Raw genomic sequence first — 27,008 nt, 5'->3', positions numbered from 1 at the left:
CATACTGACTTGGTGGTTGAGTGGACCAGGATAGTGAACCAGTAAGCAATGACATACTGACTTGGTGGTTGAGTGGGCCAGGATGGTGTACCAGTAAGCATAACATACTGACTTGGTGGTTGAGTGGGCCAGGATGGTGAACCAGAAGGAAATGACATACTGACTTGGTGGTTGAGTGGGCCAGGATAGTGAACCAGTAAGCAATGACATACTGACTTGGTGGTTGAGTGGGCTAGGATAATGAACCAGAAAGCAATGACATACTTACTTGGTGGTTGAGTGGGCCAGAATAGTGAACCAGTAAGCAATGACATACTGACTTGGTGGTTGAGTGTGCCAGGATAGTGAACCAGAAGGAAATGACATACTGACTAGATGGTTGAGTGGGCCGAGATAGTGAACCAGAAAGCAATAATATACTGACTTGGTGGTTGAGTGTGCCAGGATAGTGAACCAGAAAGCAATGACATACTGACTTGGTGGTTGAGTGGGCCAGGATAGTGAACCAGAAAGCAATGACATACTGCTTTGGTGGTTGAGTGGGCCAGGATGGTGAACCAGAAGGAAATGACATACTGACTTGGTGGTTGAGTGGGCCAGGATGGTGAACCAGTAAGCAATGACATACTGACTTGGTGGTTGAGTGGGCCAGGATAGTGAACCATAAAGCAATGATATACTGCCTTGGTGGTTGAGTGGGCCGAGATAGTGAACTAGAAAGCAATGACATACTGACTTGGTGGTTGAGTGGGCCGAGATAGTGAACCAGAAAGCAATGACATACTGACTTGGTGGTTGAGTGGGCCAGGATGGTGAACCAGAAAGCAATAATATACTGACTTGGTGGTTGAGTGTGCCAGGATAGTGAACCAGAAAGCAATGACATACTGACTTGGTGGTTGAGTGGGCCAGGATAGTGAACCAGAAAGCAATGACATACTGACTTGGTGGTTGAGTGGGCCAGGATAGTGAACCAGAAAGCAATGACATACTGACTTGGTGGTTGAGTGGGCCAGGATAGTGAACCATAAAGCAATGATATACTGCCTTGGTGGTTGAGTGGGCCGAAATAGTGAACCAGTAAGCAATGACATACTGACTTGGTGGTTGAGTATGCCAGGATAGTGAACCAGAAAGCAATGACATACTGACTTGGTGGTTGAGTGGGCCAGGATGGTGAACCAAAAAGCAATAATATACTGACTTGGTGGTTGAGTGTGCCAGGATAGTGAACCAGTAAGCAATGACATACTGACTTGGTGGTTGAGTGTGCCAGGATAGTGAACCAGAAGGAAATGACATACTGACTAGGTGGTTGAGTGGGCCGAGATAGTGAACCAGAAAGCAATAATATACTGACTTGGTGGTTGAGTGTGCCAGGATAGTGAACCAGAAAGCAATGACATACTGACTTGGTGGTTGAGTGGGCCAGGATAGTGAACCAGAAAGCAATGACATACTGCTTTGGTGGTTGAGTGGGCCAGGATGGTGAACCAGAAGGAAATGACATACTGACTTGGTGGTTGAGTGGGCCAGGATGGTGAACCAGTAAGCAATGACATACTGACTTGGTGGTTGAGTGGGCCAGGATAGTGAACCATAAAGCAATGATATACTGCCTTGGTGGTTGAGTGGGCCGAGATAGTGAACTAGAAAGCAATGACATACTGACTTGGTGGTTGAGTGGGCCGAGATAGTGAACCAGAAAGCAATGACATACTGACTTGGTGGTTGAGTGGGCCAGGATGGTGAACCAGAAAGCAATAATATACTGACTTGGTGGTTGAGTGTGCCAGGATAGTGAACCAGAAAGCAATGACATACTGACTTGGTGGTTGAGTGGGCCAGGATAGTGAACCAGAAAGCAATGACATACTGACTTGGTGGTTGAGTGGGCCAGGATAGTGAACCAGAAAGCAATGACATACTGACTTGGTGGTTGAGTGGGCCAGGATAGTGAACCATAAAGCAATGATATACTGCCTTGGTGGTTGAGTGGGCCGAAATAGTGAACCAGTAAGCAATGACATACTGACTTGGTGGTTGAGTATGCCAGGATAGTGAACCAGAAAGCAATGACATACTGACTTGGTGGTTGAGTGGGCCAGGATGGTGAACCAGAAAGCAATAATATACTGACTTGGTGGTTGAGTGTGCCAGGATAGTAAACCAGTAAGCAATGACATACTGACTTGGTGGTTGAGTGTGCCAGGATAGTGAACCAGAAGGAAATGACATACTGACTAGGTGGTTGAGTGGGCCGAGATAGTGAACCAGAAAGCAATAATATACTGACTTGGTGGTTGAGTGGGCCAGGATAGTGAACCAGAAAGCAATGATATACTGACTTGGTGGTTGAGTGGGCCAGGATAGTAAACTAGAAAGCAATGACATACTGACTTGGTGGTTGAGTGGGCCGAGATAGTGAACCAGAAAGCAATAATATACTGACTTGGTGGTTGAGTGTGCCAGGATAGTGAACCAGAAAGCAATGACATACTGACTTGGTGGTTGAGTGTGCCAGGATAGTGAACCAGAAAGCAATGACATACTGACTTGGTGGTTGAGTGGGCCAGGATAGTGAACCAGAAAGCAATGATATACTGACTTGGTGGTTGAGTGGGCCAGGATAGTGAACCAGAAAGCAATAATATACTGACTTGGTAGTTGAGTGGGCCAGGATAGTGAACAAGAAAGCAATAATATACTGACTTGGTGGTTGAGTGGGCCAGGATGATGAACTAGAAAGCAATGATATACTGCCTTGGTGGTTGAGTGGGCCAGGATGGTGAACCAGAAAGCAATGATATACTGACTTGGTGGTTGAGTGGGCCAGGATGGTGAACCAGAAAGCAATGACATACTGACTTGGTGGTTGAGTGGGCCAGGATGGTGAACCAGTAAGCAATGACATACTGACTTGATGGTTGAGTGGGCCAGGATGGTGAACCAGAAGGAAATGACATACTGACTTGGTGGTTGAGTGGGCCAGGATAGTGAACCAGTAAGCAATGACATACTGACTAGGTGGTTGAGTGGGCTAGGATAGTGAACCAGAAAGCAATGACATACTGACTTGGTGGTTGAGTGGGCCAGGATAGTGAACCAGAAAGCAATGACATACTGACTTGGTGGTTGAGTGGGCCGAGATAGTGAACCAGAAAGCAATAATATACTGACTTGGTGGTCGAGTGGGCTAGGATAGTGAACCAGAAAGCAATGACATACTGACTTGGTGGTTGAGTGGGCTAGGATAGTGAACCAGAAAGCAATGACATACTGACTTGGTGGTTGAGTGGGCCGAGATAGTGAACCAGAAAGCAATGACATACTGACTTGGTGGTTGAGTGGGCCAAGATAGTGAACCAGAAAGCAATGATATACTGACTTGGTGGTTGAGTGGGCCAGGATAGTGAACTAGAAAGCAATGACATACTGACTTGGTGGTTGAGTGGGCCAGGATAGTGAACCAGAATACAATGACATACTGACTTGGTGGTTGAGTGGGCCAGGATAGTGAACTAGAAAGCAATGACATACTGACTTGGTGGTTGAGTGGGCCAGGATAGTGAACCAGAAAGCAATAATATACTGACTTGGTGGTTGAGTGTGCCAGGATAGTGAACCAGAAAGCAATGACATACAATGTACTGACTTGGTGGTTGAGTGGGCCAGGATAGTGAACCAGAAAGCAATGATATACTGACTTGGTGGTTGAGTGGGCCAGGATAGTGAACCAGTAAGCAATGACATACTGACTGGTATATTTTTACTACTAGAATAGTTGTCAATTTGGTGATTAAGAGCAATATGTGATATGGGTCCCATGCAACATATACAACAAGTATAAATGTGAACGTTTATTAAGACTGTAGCACTTTCAAGCTCCCAGAGAGATGTGACTGTTTAAAGCAGGGGAGTCGTCACCTGCACATGCATCAGATGGCCATAGCGTGTCATTGTTTACAAACAGGCATCTACCCATGAGCCTTTGCATTTTTAGCGTGCGTTGTTATCATCGCTTGGGACTCAATTCCCGCGCATGCACAAGTGACGATCCTCCCACTTTAAAGACTTGAAATATTCATGGTAACGGGTCTACAGTGTTGCTTCAATAAAAGTATGGTGTAAAAGAAATCCCAAGATTCTAATTTCAGGCTACCGTCATCAAAGTTTGATACGATAATCAGGTTTTTATATTGGCGTCTGATAAAATATAATTTGAACATCACCGTACAAGAAGAATGTATATGCAGTCACGTCAACCCAAACAGCAGAAAAACTAGTAAATATAAGTAAGTACAAAATGTACACTAGTATTTAAACAGGTAAAAATAAAATGGGAACAGTGATATGTTAATTAAACATTGTACATTCTCCTGATAATCGAAAAAAAGCTTAGAAAGAACTTGTATGCTGTATTAGAGTATTAGAGGCATATCAAAAATTAATTCAAAAGTTAAGATTAGCCTTTCAAACAAGCATGTTTTTCAACATTAAACTAATCCTGTCTGTGGATTGCCCCCAGAGCATATATGAACCAAATTTAAATGAAATGTGAGGATTATGCACATTATACAAATTGGGCAATTACCCCGTATGCTTAAATTTCAATTCAAAACTAAACATGTATTTACCATTGTTCCCAGACACTTATATACCAAGTATTATTGAAATGCAATAATTGTTTTTTGAGATATAAGCAGAAAATTAGGTAATTATTATGCATAGATTTCAACTCAACAAAACTAATAAAGTCTAAGTATTGTTCCGGGGCACATATGTACCACATTTCATTATAATGTAATTAGAACTTGAGATATTGATGAAAAGCCGATAAAATTATGAGTTTTTATGCAAATTAGGTAATTAGTATGAACAGATTTTAACCTAAATCAGCGCAGGTCTGTGTAATGTCCTAGAGCTTCTATGTACCAAGTCTCATTTAGTGTAATGATTTGCACGGGAAAATTGACTTATTATGCATATTAGGTAATTAATAATATTAACCCCAAACATATCAGGTTTGTGCATTGTCCTATGACATCTCTGTACCAAGTTTCATTGTAATGTGATGATTAGTACTTGAGATATCAGTGGAAATGCCAAAAAATTGATTAATCATTATGCAAATTAGGTAATTAATATGCACAGATTTTTACCAAAAATAATCAGGTCTGTACATTGTCCCAGAGTGTCTATGTGCCAAGTTTCATTGAAATTTGACAGTCAGACAGACAGACAGACAGACAGACAGGGTAACTGCAAAGACTTCTTACATAGGAGTCAAAAAGTATGCTAACAAAAACTGGCTGTATATAGTGGAATTATGTCTATGTACAAGTGAGAATGGTTGAAAGAGCAAATGACACACTCCTGAAGGTGACTTGCAATTCTTTACCAGAGTTTTATTCTCTGATTTGTGGGTCTGTTATGTACAATTAACATTATTTATTTAACGACTTGCAGACAGATAGTACAAATCTTAAATTTTCACTGTATGTCATGGGGTAGGGTTCATTTACGTCGCTAGTATGCCCCACATATGTAATTTGTCAATCAGAGAACACACAAAATAATATATATTAAGCGCCCCCCCCCCCCCCCCTAGAAGAGATTATGATGTTGCCATGCAATTCTTATCGCAAATTTACCATTTATAGCATGACGAAAACTAATCTGATATTTGTCACCATGGTAACGCCTCAATGCACTAAAGACAGCTATATTATTCACAGGCATTGTGAAGAAGTATCACACCACAATTACAACGTTCAACCAAATAAAAAGTCAAAAAAGCTGAATGTCAAGATTTCATAAATTTCAATAATGCATGGCTGTTTTGGTTATTTACTGACATACTTATTACATTTAAAATCATGTGTTTTTTGAAGAGCTGTGTTTTTGTAAATTTTTTTTCATGCTTTTTACTACTTATAACACTGAATCAAAATGCTGTTTGTAGCACAAAATGAACACCCATGAGGACAATCATGCTATGTATATACAAATAATACCTAGACAGCTGGAAAATAACACCTAGACAGCTGGAAAATAAAACCTAGACAGCTGGAAAATAACACCTAGACAGCTGGAAAATAAAACCTAGACAGCTGGAAAATAACACCTAGAAAGCTGGAAAATAAAACCTAGACAGCTGGAAAATAACACCTAGACAGCTGGAAAATAACACCTAGACACAGCTAGAAAATAAAACCTAGAAAGCTGGAAAATAACACCTAGACAGCTGGAAAATAACACCTAGACAGCTGGAAAATAAAACCTAGAAAGCTGGAAAATAACACCTAGACAGCTGGAAAATAACACCTAGACAGCTGGAAAATAACCTAGACACAGCTAGAAAATAAAACCTAGAAAGCTGGAAAATAACACCTAGACAGCTGGAAAATAACACCTAGACACAGCTAGAAAATAAAACCTGGAAAGCTGGAAAATAACACCTAGACAGCTGGAAAATAACACCTAGAAAGCTGGAAAATAAAACCTAGAAAGCTGGAAAATAACACCTAGACAGCTGGAAAATAACACCTAGACAGCTGGAAAATAACACCCAGACACAGCTAGAAAATAAAACCTAGAAAGCTGGAAAATAACACCTAGACAGCGGGAAAATAACACCTAGACAGCGGGAAAATAACACCTAGACAGCTGGAAAATAACACCTAGACAGCTGGAAAATAAAACCTAGAAAGCTGGAAAATAACACCTAGACAGCTGGAAAATAACACCTAGACAGCTGGAAAATAAAACCTAGAAAGCTGGAAAATAACACCTAGACAGCTGGAAAATAACACCTAGACTGCTGGAAAATAACACCTAGACTGCTGGGAAATAATACCTAGACAACTGGAAAATAACACCTAGACAGTGGGAAAATAACACCTAGACAGCTGGAAAATAACATCTAGACAGCTGGAAAATAACACCTAGACTGCTGGGAAATAACACCTAGACAACTGGAAAATAACACCTAGACAGTGGGAAAATAACACCTAGACAGCTGGAAAATAACACCTAGACAGCTGGAAAATTGTCAAATTATACCAATGTAATATTAGTCGTCCCTGAAGGACATCCACGATTATATCATTTTTGCAGTTGAAAAAAATCAAAATATTAATTATATTACGTCAAGTAACATTTATTGATGCAACCTTGAGATTGATTATATTCAAGATTGTATGTCATTTTCTTCATTCATTTATTATTATGGGTTAATATCAGAATACCAAAAATTGAAAGATGTAATATTGACAAAAATATCATTTTTTTTAATATTGTTGTAATGGACCACGTACAAGATGAAAAGCTCCAAATCATTCTTGTTACAACATTCAACTTTATTCTTTGAAGTATAATATCAATATAGCATAAATATTGGAAGAATCTGCATATTAAACAATATGCAAGACAAAATCATCCTGCCAACAATTATCCCATTATTAAGACATCCCCATTTTGATTTCGTAAAACACTTTTAGTATCTTAAAATGTAGACGTGTTTGTGAACAAACTATATATAAACAAACTATATAATCAACAAGCCATTGTCATTGACACGTCCCCGTTCTGTTCATATTTGAGTGACATATACATTCAAAGCAGATCATGACCGAAATGCACCTGCATATATACAACACATTGTGCTAAATCTGAACAAAATCCATCCATGCATGACTGAGATCCGGTTCTGGAATTGTGAAAATATGTGATTTTGATGCATTTTCGGCCTTAAAATGGCCATCATTCCGCTATTGTTAAGCAGATCATGAAACAAATGCACATATCTATTTGTGACATGATGTACCATGTGTGTGTGAAGTTTGAACTTGATCAATCCAGACATGTCTTGGATACGGATAAAGAACTGAATTTTTTAACAAAATGGCCGCCAGTCGGCCATTTCGAACTTGATCCGAAAAAAAAAAAGACGTGCATCAAGGTCCTATTATGTTTAATGTATGTACCAAATTTGAACAAAATCCATCCATGCATAACTGAGATACGGGTCCGGAATGGTGAAAATGTGCGATTTCAATACATTTTCGGCCTTAAAGCGGCCCCCATTTGGCTATCGTTAATGAGATCATGAAACAAATGCACATACATATTTGTGACATGATGTACCTTGTGTGTGTGAAGTTTGAACTTGATCAATCCAGACATGTCTCGGATACGGATCCAGAACTGAATTCTTTAAAACAAAATGGCGGTCAGTTGGCTATTTCGAACTTGATCCGAAAAAAAAAATAACGTGCATCAAGGTCCTATTATGTTTAATGTATGTACCAAATTTGAATGAAATCCGTCCATGCATAACTGAGATCCGGGTCCGGAATGGTGAAAATGTGCGATTTCAATGCATTTTCGGCCTTAAAGCGGCCGCCATTTGGCTATCGTTAATGAGATCATGAAACAAATGCACATACATATTTGTGACATGATGTACCTTGTGTGTGTGAAGTTTGAACTCGATCAATCCAGCATGTCTCAGATACGGATCCAGAACTGAATTCTTTAAAACAAAATGGCCGCCAGTCGGCCATTTCGAACCCAATCCAAAAAAAAAAAATGACGTGCATCAAGGTCCTATTATGTTTAATGTATGTACCAAATTTGAACAAAATCCGTCCATGCATAACTGAGATCCGGGTCCGGAATGGTGAAAATGTGCGATTTTGATGCATTTTCGGCCTTAAAATGGCCGCTATTCGGCTATCGATAATCGGATCATGAAAAAAATGCATGTGCATATGTCCCATATAATGTGTGATGTATGAGTGAAGTTTGAACTTAATCGGTCCATGCATGTTCGAGATACAGGTGATCACGAACGCACGGACGCACACAGGGCAAAACATAAGTCCCCGTTTTCGGACTGCGTTCGAACGGGGACTAATCAGCCGACCAATTTTAACACACTTTGAACTTATCAAAATGTAACAGGAACACCACATCACAGAGTACGTTCACATGACAGTGACACAAACGTCACGAAAACGAAATAGCTCATTGTTCCACAAGGAGAAACCACACACAGAATAACGATATATATACTGTCAAAATGTGAAATAATTGATACTTATTTGTAAAAGGAGTTTCATTCTTGCCAAAAACATTAAAATCTTGACCAAATCACTGTGATTGTAGAACACACAAAGTCACCAGGCTTCGCGGATTGCCATTACGAGCGTTGTCCCATTAATCCAGCTGCTTGACACCTTAGCAACAATTTCCAGACCAGAGAAACTGTGGCATTATCAGCGATTTAAAAGATAAAGGTAGGTAACTTTTATCATGCAGCGCTTGAAAGTAACACTAGCTTAAGGGGCACAGACTACCAACTCTTATCCTAGGGCTACCATTTTCTGAATTTAGTAACCAAATTGGACTACTAGAGAATTTACAAAATAATGACAATGTGTTTTACATTCACAATTTTTTTCTTAAAATTATGTGCGTCTTACATGATACATACATGTACATATATATTGTAAAACATTTTCAAGCTGTAGTTAATTTACTTGTCATTTGTTATATATGGGCGCTAACGTGGTCGAGCACGGTATATCTATATATGGGCGCTAACGTGGTCGAGTACGGTATATCTATATATAGATTGAATTTTTCATATTATATCCTGCAATAAAGATTTAATAATAATAATTTGAGACATGTGATGTATATTTTATTTGTCCTCATACTTGTTTTGATGGTGGAGAGCCAACCAAACCACATGAACTACCGGGTACTGTAAAACATATTAATAGCTACATGACATTTTAGCGAATTTGACTCCATGCATGAATTAACTGAATCTTAATTAAGCTAAAGTTAAGCCAACAATCTCAATGTAAAAATATACTTTATTTTACATTAGTGACATCTTGAATTAGCGAAATTACAGATTAGCTAAATTAGCTAAAATTCGAACATGCTAGCTAAAAAGACATGTTTTACAGTATACCCAATATAGCAGCCTAGAAGGCTTCCAAGAAATGTTGTTTATTTCAAGCCTTGTTATGTATGGTAAATATGTAGGAAAATTGCCACCAGTTTCATGCCATCGACAAACTATTTCTTACAATGTGATGGTTTCATTGCGTTAATAGGAATGAGTAAGAATCAATTAACTACTGTGGAATACTTTATTTTCGCTGGATTTAATTTTCGCTGAAAAGGCTTTTTGGGCGTTTTGCTTGGAATTTATTTTCACTGATTTTTGATGAGTTTAATGTGAAATATAGTAAAAAAAGAATATTCGCTGGATTTTATTTTCACGGAATCATCCCTTCAGGGAAAATAGCGAAAATAAATTCCAAGCAAAAATAAAGTATTCTACAGTATTACAAACACCTCAAAGCAATGACAATTTAGCTTTTTATGCTATAAAAAACATGGAAAACAATACTTACACAGGAGCATGGTTGACTACCTTAGAACAAAACTTGAAACTTTACAACAAAAACAATGTCACAGATTTGATTAAACAAGAACTACATAATTCAATTAAACAATCATATGTTAACAAATGAAATATAGACAACAAAGGGAAAGTGCCAAATTACGCACATACAGGACATTCAAAAACTCCCTGGAACAAGAAGAATACATAAACAAGCAGCCTATCGGCTGAGATAGCTCCGCTGTTAGCAATGCACATTTCAATTAAAGAACTGAAGACATCATTAGAAAATGAACAATATGAATAGTATCAAAGCAATCGGACTTACAGTTTTTAACAAGAAGTCGAAAATATCACTTTTTACCAAAAATTACAAAAATATTCACCAAAATAAATTAATTAGAGAATTGAAGACATCATCACAAAACGAACAAATCTGAGAGAGGTCCCACATGTAGTACCTATTTATGTAATATCAAAGCAATCGGACTTACAGTTTTCAACAAGAAGTCGAAAATATCACTTTTTACCAAAAATGACAAAAATATTCACCAAAATTAGAGAATTGAAGATATCATCACAAAATGAACAAATCTGAGAGAGGTCCACATGTAGTACCTATATATGTAATATCAAAGCAATCGGACTTGCGGTTTTTAACAAGAAGTCAAAAATATCACTTTTTACCAAAAATGACAAAAATATTCACCAAAATTAGAGAATTGAAGATATCATCACGAAATAAACAAATCTGAGAGAGGTCCACATGTAGTACCTATATATGTAGTATCAAACCAATTGGACTTGCGGTTTTTAACAAGAAGTCGAAAATATCACTTTTCACCAAAAAATGACAAAAATATTCACCAAAAATAGAGAATTAAAGATATCATTACAAAATGAACAAATCTGAGAGAGGTCCACATGTAGTACCTATATATGTAATATCAAAGCATTTGCACTTGCGGTTTTTTACAAGAAGTCGAAAATATCAGTTTTTACCAAAAATGACAAAAATATTCACCAAAATTAGAGAATTAAAGATATCATTACAAAATGAACAAATCTGAGAGAGGTCCACATGTAGTACCTATATATGTAATATCAAAGCAATTGCACTTGCGGTTTTTAACAAGAAGTCGAAAATATCAGTTTTTACCAAAAATGACAAAAATATTCACCAAAATTAGAGAATTGAAGATATCATCACGAACTGAACAAATCTGAGAGAGGTCCACATGTAGTACCTATATATGTAATATCAAAGCAATTGCACTTGCGGTTTTTAACAAGAAGTCGAAAATATCAGTTTTTACCAAAAATGACAAAAATATTCACCAAAATTAGAGAATTGAAGATATCATTACAAAATGAACAAATCTGAGAGAGGTCCACATGTAGTACCTATATATGTAATATCAAAGCAATTGCACTTGCGGTTTTTAACAAGAAGTCGAAAATATCAGTTTTTACCAAAAATGACAAAAATATTCACCAAAATTAGAGAATTGAAGATATCATCACGAAATGAACAAATCTGAGAGAGGTCCACATGTAGTACCTATATATGTAATATCAAAGCAATTGCACTTGCGGTTTTTAACAAGAAGTCGAAAATATCAGTTTTTACCAAAAATGACAAAAATATTCACCAAAATTAGAGAATTGAAGATATCATCACGAACTGAACAAATCTGAGAGAGGTCCACATGTAGTACCTATATATGTAATATCAAAGCAATTGCACTTGCGGTTTTTAACAAGAAGTCGAAAATATCAGTTTTTACCAAAAATGACAAAAATATTCACCAAAATTAGAGAATTGAAGATATCATCACGAAATGAACAAATCTGAGAGAGGTCCACATGTAGTACCTATATATGTAATATCAAAGCAATTGCACTTGCGGTTTTTAACAAGAAGTCGAAAATATCAGTTTTTACCAAAAATGACAAAAATATTCACCAAAATTAGAGAATTAAAGATATCAACATGAAATGAACAAACCTAAGAGAGGTCTACCCAAGGTACATATACACCAAGTATCAAAGCATTTAGGCTTGTAGTTTTCAAGAAGAAGTCGAAAAAGTAAAACATTGACACGGACGACGGACGACGACGGACAATCACTCATATGATAAGCTCCGCTCGACAAAGTCGACAGCGGAGCTAAAAAAGAACATGATTTAATACATTGCAAATTTCCTGAAATTAGATAAAAAAAAAAGTTTAGATATATATATATATAGGTTAGTTTTGTTTAGCGCGTTCCCATGGCAGAATTCAAACAGCAATACGTGACAGGAATTATTGCAGTGAAGATGATAATTACTTTAGTTGATAAACGTTCCAATACGTAAGCTTTCCATCAGTATAATTAGTGAACGCTGTAACTTTTGAGTTGATTTTCAGCCAAGGTACTCATAACTGAAAGTGCTTTCAACTAAGTTTTACGGACAATAAACTTTACGTCAGACAGATGTAAATGCCTCTGACATAATAGATTTTTTTCAAAATAATAATAATAATAATAACTTTTATTGCCTCCATGTAAAAAGATTTACATAGGATAAGTACAGCAAAAAAGAGTTTTAAAATAATAACAAGATATATGTAAGAATTGTACAAACAAAAAAACAATACAAAAAGACTTAACTAGTATTTAAATGTTAAATAAATCTTTGTGTTGTGTAAATATAATTGGCAAGTTCTATAATTATGCCAGGATCTTTGCTTGAGAGTATATATGTGAACTGTATATTTTTATTGTTGGATGAAAGTAGTGTCATTATTTTTTGGATGAAGTTTCCCATTTGTGTGTAATATTTTGAGCAATTCAATAGAAATAGAAAATAGAAAACGAGCAAACTTTGAAGAAAGTATGAATACTATATATAAGCCCTTATTTCTGCTCATGTTGATAGTATTATGTAATTAGAAAGTTTATATTGTTGTGGTCATGAGATTTGTTATTTGCAAACCACCTGTGAGTTAACAACTGACTGGCTCAAGGAAGCGGGACAAGAACAATACAACATTTGTTGAGTGCAGCGATCAGTTTACACGAGTTGCGGATGATTTCCGGCACTCGATACTGGATTTATGACTAATATAAGATCAACAGCTTTTAAACATAATATATGATATGTTTATGGGGAAGCCTTTGGTGAAGAATGCATGAATCAAGTAAATATTTTATGTTAAATCTGTAATCATGATCATACTTTTTATTTTTTACTACAATTTCCTTTGTTATTCTACTTCTAGTACAGGAATCAAAAAAATATTAAATCAATGTTAAAGTCTTGATGGCATGTTTCTTTAGGAATATCCTTCATTTAAATTCATTAAATATTCATAACAATTTAAGCATGGTAAACTCTGGTTTTGAAGCAGAAAAATTAACACTAGTCAGCATTAACTTTTTGAACAGCATCATTTTTCCTGCCAAACATTTTGCAAAATGTTGGACCTAGTGGTCATAACTTCAGAGGTCTTGTTCAGATTTTTTAAATAAATCCTGTGAAAATTTGTCCACGTTTATTTTTTGAATGTGTTCAACGTGATCAAGGGAGAAGACAAACCAGTGTCATTCCCTTTAGCAAACAGTATGTATGTGGCATAATAAATTACCTTTACTGCTTGGTCTTTATCATCATCCTCCGTCTTGCGTTTGACGGTATTCATCTAGTATGACTTTAAGACAGTGCGTGCACTGCTACATGCAATATGCTTCTAAAACTGCCGTAAGTACCGAGTCTGTTGTGGCATGAGAAGATCTTTATAATGAGTGGTTACAACAACGTCATAGGAAATAGTTGAAGTCCAAGAACGATCGATTGTAATGTGACCATGGTGATGACTTATGGTCACATTTTTCGAGTTGGCAATTCGAGAGCCAAAAGTTTTTAACACAAATTTTACACTCTATGCCGTACTGAAGTAAGCGCAATTATTGGTAAATGTACAGGTGGAACATGCTATATATACACCAAAATAGAGTTGCAGCAATGTTGTGGTAACGCCAAAAATGTTGGGAGGTACCACACAGAGTTTAGACAAACACTCTTAACGAGGCATACCTTAACTACGTGAATGAGACACAATCTGCGTCACTCTCACAACATTGTTCAAGGTGCCACTACAATCATAGATATACGAGCCAATAAAAATAAAATTAAGAATTTCTGTTTTACGAGGCTAGGTAATCAATACAGTCACAATAGCGTGAAATTTTCTGTAATGTTCGGCTTCATGAAGCTACAAAAAAAAGACAACTCCAGCAAGCATGTTTCAAAGTGTCAATCCAGGGGCTGTCCGAGGTACAAAATTTATTGCCACAATCAGGGGATCACGCTACATCAGCAGCAGGAACAAAAAGTGGAGAATCAACAACAAAACTGTAAAAGTCTCCTAGGTTATAAAATTTGATCCATTCATCTATTTTTATGTACGTAAATGAGGCAGAGTACGTGAGCTAGAGCGTGACAAGGTCTATTGTTTGGTAATTTTAGTAAAGAATAGAACAAATATAAAGTTTGCAAGTCAATGAAAGAGTCAGTTAAACAATAACGAGTCAAGAAGTTGCAAAGTATTGAACGATAACAGTAGCTGTTATGTACAGTTATTGTATGCGTTAAAGATCCATCATACACAAGTGTTCCTATGAGGCAGGTGTTGGAATATTGTCGTTACTTTGCTGAGATTTAGAAACATTTGCACAATGCACTAACTAGGAAACGATGCTCGTCTTTTCGGGCTTGAATTACACCTCTTCAAAGAAACTGGGATCTCCAGTTTGAACACTGTTCCCTTTTTTTTAAATGTATTTTTTACAATTTTGAACCAAACGGACATAATTTCCAACTGGTCGGGATCAAAATTTGGAAGGTTAAAAACTGAAATGATCACTCTAGCAACCCAATGAATATGAACTCCAAGCAAGAAAATATCAAGTTCATTCATTGTTAACCATGATTAAACAAAAAAGGGAGTTTTAATTTAGGTAAAAGCTATCTGGGATTAAAAAGTACAACAATATAGATTTCATAGGGGTAGCCTAGGTGGAAATGAAGCTGACCTACCCGCTCAGCAGTTTGCCCCCAATGGGTCAATCAATCAATCAAATCATAATAAATTACCCTTTGTTAATGTAAGCTATCGCAAGCCAGATTAATCACCAAGTCAAACCAACAAAGCAGTGGTCACAAGAAGTTTTGGTATGTTACTCCCAGCAAGAGCCTGAACTGACGGACAGATCAATCAATCGGGTGATCGCAAATTCTTAACTGTGCGGCAAAGGTGAAGAGACACCTAAATTATATTTGTAAATAAGAGCTAGAAGCCTCAGGCTTTTGAACAATTTACTTTAACGTTTTTTAATTTTTAATAGTTATTTAGGACTACGATTACCAAATATTATCTTCTATATAACATATTTATCAGTCCGAGCAGCGTTTATTTATTTATAAACTACTATTACGTTAACTGACGATTTTCGCCATAAATATAAGTTGCTTTATCAAAATAACATTGTGTGCTTTACTCAAATGTTTAAAGGGACACGCATGAGCTGCCTGGTTTGTGTGATTTTTTTAATCCATGCATGCAAGGTTACAAATATGTTAGAATGCATGTCCCGACTATGCACACATAAACAGGTCCTGTACACATGGTAGATTCCATTTTGTTCAATTTGTTTCTAGCTTTATTTACATGGAATAGGCGACTTCTTGTTCACTACAAGATCCTGCAAATTGCATGAAATGCTTGAACCGAATGTCTGTCACGAAAATCATACGATTTGAATTCGTAGCTCACTGTTAAAATGTCAATTTTTGAGAGGGGAATATTGTGATGAGATGCATGTACCGTTACTCCATCAAAAATTTACCATCATCAAATGTGTACAGCACATTAATATTAAACATTAATATATCCCCCAAAAAAAATTTGTGGAATCCTATACAATGTTTTGACAACACTATGACCTTTGTAAGTCCTGTTTTTACATTTGATTTCCAATGAAATGCAGGATCTCCCAGTGACCGGAAAATTGTCTATTCTGTGGTTCTACTGATAACACGTTGACCACACACAATCTTTGTGATGTTGAGAGATTTGAAAAAATCCAGCAAATTGGTCAGATTAATTAAAATTGGACAAGAATTGAAATTATGACATTGATAATAATTGATGAATTAATACTAATATCACAAAAAAATCAGAATTCAATGAGCAATGACTACTGTACTGTACTGTGAAACCTGACAGGGTTGCAATGTGTAAAAGTTGATTACCCTGCCCCATGACAATATTGAGTGGTTCAACAGGTTTATTTGGTGTACTGAAGTCAATTAAGATTACACATAAATAAATATATTTTTTTAAGACAATGCATTTATGTTAAATAACATTGAAAAAAGTATAATACACAAGTTTTTTGTAAAGTTTGTTCTATTTGAAGCACATCTGCAATAGAAGTTCATACAAACAAAAAGCTTCTTCTGCTGTACAATTATTAAAATGTTACTTATTTTGAACTTTGCAAACTTTCTGTAATTTATGTAAGCGCTAATAGAGCAGATACAGTATGTATAGTTTTACAACTCGTGACAAAGGCTACTGTTAATTTTGAACCTGTCAAAAAATTATGCCTTTGCTGCCTCTAAAGAAAACTGAACATAGGTAAGGTCTTGGATTTTTGCATAAGTTTAACAAAGTTTTTTTTTTTTTCATTTAAGTCTGGACTTCCGCCTACTATCCCTACTTGAGTGAATTTTAAACGATTTTGTTTTGTCTACAGTCATTCGTGTTGAGTTTTTGACAAACAAACTAGATGATTTCGACACACTGTTTTTTACAGGAATATAAAATGTTCACAGAGCGTGTTTTCTTTGATGTTTGTACATGTTGCTTTGTATTTTTGTAATAAATTGAAGTATAGAAAATGAAATCAGCTGAAAAAAACCTAAAAACATGTTTACTGCACTTCTATGACCATCTAATTAAAGTTGTATTATCAAACTTTTGACAAATTAAGCAAAATGTGTATTGTAATAAATGCAACAGCGCAATTCGCCAGCTTTCTATCAGTATAAGTCACAAACGGTGTAACTTTCATATTTGATTGTGGCAAAGTTACTCAAAATTAAAAAGGCTTTAAACTCCGTTTTACAACTTCAACAGCCTTAAAGTTAATTTGCTTGACCACTGAAGCACTGACATTTTACTACTATATCCCGTCATGTGGTATCTGATTACATTTATTTAATTGAGTCACTAGTTCTTGAGTTGACAACGCAACAACGATACCTAATTAACATCAAGATAAAGGGTCAGCAAAACTTGAAAGCCCACTCAATTTTGAGTTTCTTGACCAGGAATAAAATCCAAGAGTTTCAGCATTTACGAGTTACACTGATCAAAACCTAATGTATTGTGTCACTTATCAACAAAGAGATTGATTTACTTCACTACTAACAATGAATCCCATATTGCATTGCTGTTCGAATTCTCCTCAACGAGGAAATATGTAATGTTCGAAGTTCACTGAAATGTTGTGATAACACGAGTATTAAAATATCCAAATAGTGCTAATTAATATGCATAGATTTGTACTAAAAATGAATCAGATCAAATGCCATTGTCCTGTAGTATCTTGGTACTGAGTGAAACAAGATGCATAATTGTATCCAAATAGTGCTAATTAATATGCATGGATTTGTACTAAAAATGGGTCAGATCAAATGCCATTGTCCTGTAGTATCTTGGTACTGAGTGAAACAAGATGCATAATTGTATCCAAATAGTGCGAATGAATATGCATAGATTTGTACTAAAAATAAATCAGATCAAATGCCATTGTCCTGTAGTATCTTGGTACTGAGTGAAACAAGATGCATAATTGTATCCAAATAGTGCTAATTAATATGCATAGATTTGTACTAAAAATGAATCAGATCAAATGCCATTGTCCTGTAGTATCTTGGTACTGAGAAAAAACAAGATGCATAATTGTATCCAAATAGTGCTAATTAATATGCATAGATTTGTACAAAAAATGATTCAGATCAAATGCCATTGTCCTGTAGTATCTTGGTACTGAGTGAAACAAAATGCATAATTGTATCCAAATAGTGCTAATTAATATGCATAGATTTGTACTAAAAATAAATCAGATTAAATGCCATTGTCCTGTAGTATCTTGGTACTGAGTGAAACAAGATGCATAATTGTATGCAAATAGTGCTAATTAATACGCATAGATTTGTACTAAAAATGGGTCAGATCAAATGTCATTGTCCAGGAGTATCTTGGTTCTCAGTGAAACAAGATGCATAATTGTATCCAAATAGTGCTAATTAATATGCATAGATTTGTACTAAAAATAAATCAGATCAAATGCCATTGTCCTGTAGTATCTTGGTACTGAGTGAAACAAGATGCATAATTGTATGCAAATAGTGCTAATTAATACGCATAGATTTGTACTAAAAATGGGTCAGATCAAATGTCATTGTCCAGGAGTATCTTGGTTCTCAGTGAAACAAGATACATAATTGTATCCAAATAGTGCTAATTAATATGCATAAATTTGTACTAAAAATGAATCAGATCAAATGCTATTGTCCTGTAGTATCTTACTGAGTGTAACAAGATGATTTGTACATATAATTTAATAATTAGGACTTACTTGTCTTATGCTATTTTACAGACACATCAACATCAACAAGCAGCAAAAATCAACTCGGACAATAAAGCGATTCATCAGAGTCTATGAAACTTACATAAAGTGGAAGCAGTTCAACTGAATCTAGCAAAGACGTGCACACCACCAAGGACTTTACGATGATTACTTTACGCCAATAAACTGAAATTGGGACATTAAGCTTGAGTTGAAGGACACAAAGCTAACTGGAAGAAAGAATTCAGACTTTCTGACAATAATATCTTTTTCTCTGCATAAACAATACTGTAATTGGTGGTGTCGGCAATAGTTTCTTCTGTGTAGTTGATTTACATAGATTTTTCTAGACCACAATGAATGTACATAAAATGATATAACAGCTGGAGGCATTAGACTTTTAAATGCTAATTTATTTAAGCCACGATGATGCGATTACTTGTCCATCAAGCAAGCATTTCCTACATTATGCAGCTGAAGAACGCAAATGTCAAATTTCATTCATAAACTGACATTCTACATATATCATATTAATTTGACTTTTAAACACTTATGACTCAACAGATTAATACAGTAAAGAAGAATATACTTTTGTTTAATGTTTCATTCAAATTCAATCAAGACGACTGGATTAGCTAGAACCAGAACTACCCTCCATTCTGTGAAACCCTTATGATATTTGTACTATTTGATTTGCATCAGTCTGTTTCATAACTGCAGTTTGGAATTCATATATATTGAAAAATTAAAAATAATTTAAATCATATACACCTTTAATTCTTTCACATTAGCCCCTATTTTATAAAAAAAAAAATATGTACAAGAATGTCACAGGTAAAAAGTACTATTTAAGTACATACAGACCTGTGTTAGTGACCATCTCTACATAATGACCACCTGCCTATAGTGACCAACTTTGGACAGTCAAACCTATGTTAGTGACCATCTCTATATAATGACCACCTGCCTATAGTGACCAACTTTGGACAGTTAAATCTGTGTTAGTAGTCGCCTCTATATAAAAGCACCTGCCTATAGTGAACAATTTGACAGTCAAACCTATGTTAATGATCTCCTTTATATAAAGACTACTTGCCTATAGTGACCACATTCATATAGTGACCAACTGTGACAGTCAAACCTATGTTAGTGACCATCTCCATACAAAGACCACCTGTTTATAGTGACCAATTTGACAGTCAAACCTAAGTTAGTGACCACCTCCATACAAAGACCACCTGCCTATAGTGACCAATTTGACAGTCAAACCTATGTTAGTGACCATCTCCATACAAAGACCACCTGCTTATAGTGACCAATTTGACAGTCAAACCTAAGTTAGTGACCACCTCCATACAAAGACCACCTGCCTATAGTGACCAATTTGACAGTCAAACCTAAGTTAGTGACCACCTCCATACAAAGACCACCTGCCTATAGTGACCAATTTGACAGTCAAACCTATGATAGTGACCATCTCCATACAAAGACCACCTGCCTATAGTGACCAATTTGACAGTCAAACCTATGTTAGTGACCATCTCCATACAAAGACCACCTGCTTATAGTGACCAATTTGACAGTCAAACCTAAGTTAGTGACCACCTCCATACAAAGACCACCTGCCTATAGTGACCAATTTGACAGTCAAACCTATGTTAGTGACCATCTCCATACAAAGACCACCTGCCTATAGTGACCAATTTGACAGTCAAACCTATGTTAGTGACCATCTCCATACAAAGACCACCTGCCTATAGTGACCAATTTGACAGTCAAACCTAAGTTAGTGATCTCCTTTATATAAAGACTCCTTGCCTAAAGTGACCACATTCATATAGTGACCACCTGCCTATAGTGACCAACTTTGGACAGTCAAACCTGTGTCAGAGACCACCTTCATATAAAGACCACCTGCCTATAGTGGTCACTTTTACATAAAAACAACCTACTTATAGTGACCACCTTTGGACAGTATCAAAGTAATTTACATGTGAAGTGACCTGTATATAAAAGACCATCTGTCTAATGTGACCTGTGTCCACTATGACATTTTCAATTTACCTAATTAGGACAAACAAGACTACAAGTATATTTTCTTTTTAATTATCCAAATAATAATATTTCAAATATCTGTTGACAAATTTCCCCTTAAACTGAGAAATTATTGTCATACTTTTATTTATTAAGTCATCAACTTCCATACAAAGACCACCTGTGGATTACCTTGGGTAGTCAACTATACACATTTTTTTTGTAAATGTAGGTGGAATGTGCAATTTATGTATTTTGACACAGAAAAATAATTTTCCCTTTTCACATGAATTTTCAAATTGAATTTTCATCCGACAATTTTCACAAAAATGAAGAAGCTGTAAAATACAAAAGTAATTGTCAACGGTTTCATGAACTAAACACTCTTCAAAATAAATATCGTCACAATTTCAAACCAGACAAAGTCATTTTTAGATTCTCAAAGACCATGGTGTTTGGTTAGATGCCCCACCTACATGGCTTGATGCCCGTTAATCTTTCCTTGACAATTTCAATGAGTCTCTGACATTTTTAGAGACTTTGGTCTTGAAATAGGGTGCCCTACTGTGAGTGCTTTCAGAATACTGCAGTTAAAGCTTAAAACATGGGGTGGATATGGAGTTTTCATTCAGACATTTTTTGGAGCAAAACAAAAGACGTCGGTACGGTGCCATGAAGTAATAGCAAACACCGCAGGCCATGTCTGGAGACAGTTACAGCTAATCATAAATAGCTGCCGGCATTGTCTGAGGAATTAACAAAAAGCTGGAAAGATAAAAAGAACAGGTAAAGGATTTAAGTTATCATGTACAGAAGGCAGAATTTGAGGATTAATTTGCATACATTAGTAAGGTATCTCTGTAGAGTGTGCTATGAGTGCAACAGTTTCAAAGAGGTAACCACAGAAAACAAATTACAAATCTAGCGTAATCCCAGTGCAATTACAATCAGTGTATGACATCTCTTGCTTGCTTGCTTGCATGCTCAAATTTAATATGCAAAATAAAATTAATGACCAACTCAAGTAAGTTTCAATACCAAGAAAGAGTACTGTGCTATGGTGTATTCAATTGATGGAGTCTTTACTGTGCTATGGTGTATTCAATTGATGGAGTCTTTACTGTGCTATGGTGTATTCAATTGATGGAGTCTTTACTGTGCTATGGTGTATTCAATTGATGAAGTCTTTACTGTGCTATGGTGTATTTAATTGATGGAGTCTTTAATGTGCTATGGTATATTCAATTGATGGAGTCTTTACTGTGCTGTGGTGTATTCAATTGATAGAGTCTTTAATGTGGTATGGTGTATTCAATTGATAGAGTCTTTACTGTGGTATGGTGTATTCAATTGATGGAGTCTTTAATGTGCTATGGTGTATTCAATTGATGGAGTCTTTACTGTGCTATGGTGTATTCAATTGATGGAGTCTTTACTGTGCTATGGTGTATTCAATTGATAGAGTCTTTAATGTGCTATGGTGTATTCAACTGATGGCGTCTTTACTGTGCTATGGTGTATTTAATTGATGGAGTCTTTACTGTGCTATGGTGTATTCAATTGATGGAGTCTTTACTGTGCTATGGTGTATTCAATTGATGGAGTCTTTACTGTGCTATGGTGTATTCAATTGATGGAGTCTTTACTGTACTATGGTGTATTCAATTGATAGAGTCTTTAATGTGCTATGGTGTATTCAATTGATGGAGTCTTTACTGTGCTATGGTGTATTCAATTGATGGAGTCTTTACTGTGCTATGGTGTATTCAATTGATAGAGTCTTTACTGTGCTATGGTGTATTCAATTGATAGAGTCTTTACTGTGCTGTGGTGTATTCAATTGATGGAGTCTTTAATGTGCTATGGTGTATTCAATTGATGGAGTCTTTAATGTGCTATGGTGTATTCACTTGATGGAGTCTTTACTGTGCTATGGTGTATTCAATTGATGGAGTCTTTACTGTGCTATGGTGTATTCAATTGATAGAGTCTTTAATGTGCTATGGTGTATTCAATTGATAGAGTCTTTAATGTGCTATGGTGTATTCAATTGATGGCGTCTTTACTGTGCTATGGTGTATTTAATTGATGGAGTCTTTACTGTGCTATTGTGTATTCAATTGATGGAGTCTTTACTGTGCTATGGTGTATTCAATTGATGGAGTCTTTAATGTGCTATGGTGTATTCAATTGATGGAGTCTTTACTGCGCTATGGTGTATTCAATTGATGGAGTCTTTACTGTGCTATGGTGTATTCAATTGATGGAGTCTTTACTGTGCTATGGTGTATTCAATTGATGGCGTCTTTACTGTGCTATGGTGTATTCAATTGATAGAGTCTTTAATGTGCTATGGTGTATTCATTTTATAGAGTCTTTAATGTGCTATGGTGTATTCAATTGATGGAGTCTTTACTGTGCTATGGTGTATTCACTTGATGGAGTCTTTACTGTGCTATGGTGTATTCAATTGATGGAGTCTTTAATGTGCTATGGCGTATTCAATTGATGGAGTCTTTACTGTGCTATGGTGTATTCACTTGATGGAGTCTTTAATGTGCTATGGTGTATTCAATTGATGGAGTCTTTACTGTGCTATGGTGTATTCACTTGATGGAGTCTTTACTGTGCTATGGTGTATTCAATTGATGGAGTCTTTACTGTGCTATGGTGTATTCAATTGATGGAGTCTTTACTGTGCTATGGTGTATTCAATTGATGGAGTCTTTACTGTGCTATGGTGTATTCAATTGATGGAGTCTTTACTGTGCTATGGTGTATTCAATTGATGGAGTCTTTACTGTGCTATGGTGTATTCAATTGATGGAGTCTTTACTGTGCTATGGTGTATTCAATTGATGGAGTCTTTACTGTGCTATGGTGTATTAAATTGATGGAGTCTTTACTGTGCTGTGGTGTATTCAATTGATGGAGTCTTTACTGTGCTATGGTGTATTCACTTGATGGAGTCTTTAATGTGCTATGGTGTATTCAATTGATGGAGTCTTTACTGTGCTATGGTGTATTCACTTGATGGAGTCTTTACTGTGGTATGGTGTATTCAATTGATGGAGTCTTTAATGTGCTATGGTGTATTCAATTGATGGAGTCTTTACTGTGCTATGGTGTATTCAATTGATGGAGTCTTTACTGTGCTATGGTGTATTCAATTGATAGAGTCTTTAATGTGCTATGGTGTATTCAACTGATGGCGTCTTTACTGTGCTATGGTGTATTCAATTGATGGAGTCTTTACTGTGCTATGGTGTATTCAATTGATGGAGTCTTTACTGTGCTATGGTGTATTCAATTGATGGAGTCTTTACTGTGCTATGGTGTATTCAATTGATGGAGTCTTTACTGTGCTATGGTGTATTCAATTGATGGAGTCTTTAATGTGCTATGGTGTATTCAAGCCCTAGTATGAGGTGCAGTGCATATTCAAATATTTATGCATTAGTATTTATAAAAACGATGTATTTAATATGTGGAATACACATGTCACATGAGACCCATATCGAACTTGAAGATACACAGTCAAGGTAATCTAATGCTACCTGCGCTTATCAGTAATAAATTAAATATATGTAAAAATGTGAATTAAAATACAAATTTAAAATATAATGAATAAAACAGAAAAATATATGAAAATAAGCAAAACCTTGCATCAAGATTTTGGCGCAAAAAATTAGTGTTTAAGCCATTGAGCATTAAAGATTAAAGTGCCTGTGCAATGCCCACCCACACGCTTCCCATTTTGGATCTGTGTCCCACTGAAATGGGCAATAATTGTTTTTTTTTGCTGAAAATGATTACTCGTATCCAAGTAAATTTGAGATATTTCCCGTGCTGTAGCCACGCCCACCTATCCTAAAACCGTTGACTGTTTCCGGATTTCCGACTCTCGCCGAAAGTGCGCCACCAAATGCTAAACTATGAGAGGAAGCCATACCCCTGGACCGTACTTTTATAACACTGTGTCATTCAACGTACTTTTAAACGATATAGATTTTTGATCGTTGTTTCTTTCTTTTTTTTTGTCTATTTTATTTTATTTTTGAGAGAGCGAATTTTTAGAAGTTGTTTTCACAACAAACATTTATGATGGTTAAACGTTGTGTTGTGAGCGGTTGCAGTAATGCGTATAATCATAGTGTAAGTATTTACACGTTTCCAATCGACCCGAAGGTGCGAAAACGGTGGACGAAAGCCGTGAAAATAACGAGAAAAGGTTGGGGGGGACTTCCTCCTTACAGCGACATATGTAGTGTCCACTTCACCTCAGATTCTTTTTTTCGAAAAACTGTCGTTGTCCATGACAAAACAACTAGGTTTTAACAATAAACGCCGACAACTTAAACCTGGCGCAATACAAAACGTTTTCGAAAAAAATAGATTCAAGACCAGCCCATGATCACTGAGGCGGATTTCAGAAGGGAGAGAGACGTCGAGTAAGTGTTTCAAATGATTTGATTTTTTTTTGCGATCCTGAATATCGCTTTATAGAAACCACCCGTGTTATGTAAAAGGTAGCAGTAATTTTGATAATGACACGGCTGTTTTCATTTTCGCAGGCTAAAAGTGTCTGAATTGTTCGGTGATTGGTGTTGAATGTCGAATTCACACCTTTGTTGCCTTTACTTCCAGCTTGATCTGCATAATATTTTATGGAATAAGAATCCGGGCTTAGGCTGTCAATGTATTTTTTTAATATGATGTCATAATTATGAAAATCACGCTAAATCCACTCTGAATTTGTCTGTATGTGAGTCGCTCTCAGTTATTTTTCACGCACTTGTCCCCGTCATGACCCGACGCATTCCCCCATTACAAAAAATTTATTTCCACGCGGCAGTCATTTATTCAGTAACTGTGTTTTGTCGTTTTTTTTTATTGTTTCTCTATTTTATTAATCACTATAATTTAATGTTTAGAAAGTCAAACTATGTTCCTTTTTGATTTTGAATGTGTTTTTTTACTCAGATGATCGATGAAATAAAACAGTGTAGTGACGTGCCTAGTAACCTGCTAAACAACAAGACGATTCAGGCGTCAAATTTGATTTTGTGCAATGCCGGAGTCCAGCGACAGTGTATAAACGTGCACAGGTGACGGTGACGACCATAGTGACTAGCTACACCAGACCGGACATATTTCGCATCTGATTCAACCCCATGCAACAAACTTGATACTATGTGTTCATTATGGTCCATTCTTCCTCGACGAACAAGTACATAAGGGGCAATTTAGTCAAAGACGAAAAAACAGCACAAGAAATTTGCCTTATTTATATGTATCGGCAATGCAAGCTACCCAGCAACTTCCCCTTCTAATGTCACAAGGGGAATTTCTGTATGCAAATGAGAAGCTAATGAGGAGCCTTGTTTTAAAATATATGGGTTTACAAATTGGGTTTGTAAATACACAAAAATAAAGTTGCCGCAGACTGAGTTTAAAACGTATTTTTTCACTTAAAAAAAAAAATTTATGCTTAGAAACATAAAAATTAATAATATTTATGTATCAATGGATAATTTTAGGCGTGAAAATAGCAGCCATTTCAAAGGCACTTTAAAGTCAACTTTCACAAATTTGTAAACCCATATAGTTTATTTATAATTCTTCCAAAATTGTTATCAAGACTTATAGCCAATAGGAAGTTATGTCCTTTTGGTCCAAAATCAACAAAATTTGTTTAAAATATTATATAAAAACAGACAAAATGTTGGTGAGAAAAATTATGGCGCTCAAAGGATTAAAGTAATCACAAATGTCACCAATAAAAAAGAAAGAGATAAGATTGTTTTTCGGTTATTAAGATTTCTAAAAAGCAAATTTTTTTTGTTGAACTGTCAGGCAAT

The 27,008-nt window shown here is 36.0% G+C and overlaps 1 protein-coding gene and 1 long non-coding RNA gene across 2 annotated transcripts in view; one reads left to right on the top strand and one right to left on the bottom strand.

The window, feature by feature from the left end:
• The window catches only part of LOC146732001 (uncharacterized), a 34,389-nt gene extending 14,510 nt beyond the window's left edge, over positions 1-19,879 (top strand). Inside the window, exon 2 of the long non-coding RNA XR_014927028.1 lies at positions 19,144-19,879. This is a non-coding gene — a long non-coding RNA (uncharacterized LOC146732001). The remainder of the gene's footprint in view (positions 1-19,143) is intronic.
• The window catches only part of LOC146732000 (high affinity 3',5'-cyclic-AMP phosphodiesterase 7A-like), a 150,147-nt gene that overhangs the window by 75,334 nt on the left and 47,805 nt on the right, over positions 1-27,008 (bottom strand). The gene's annotated exons all lie outside the window — the stretch shown is intronic.

This window comes from Saccoglossus kowalevskii, chromosome 18 (assembly GCF_978046115.1).
Source record: "Saccoglossus kowalevskii chromosome 18, keSacKowa6.1, whole genome shotgun sequence".
Classification (NCBI taxonomy): domain Eukaryota; kingdom Metazoa; phylum Hemichordata; class Enteropneusta; family Harrimaniidae; genus Saccoglossus; species Saccoglossus kowalevskii.
The sequence above is the reverse complement of the archived record's forward strand: the minus strand, read 5'-3'. Positions and strand labels throughout refer to the sequence as shown.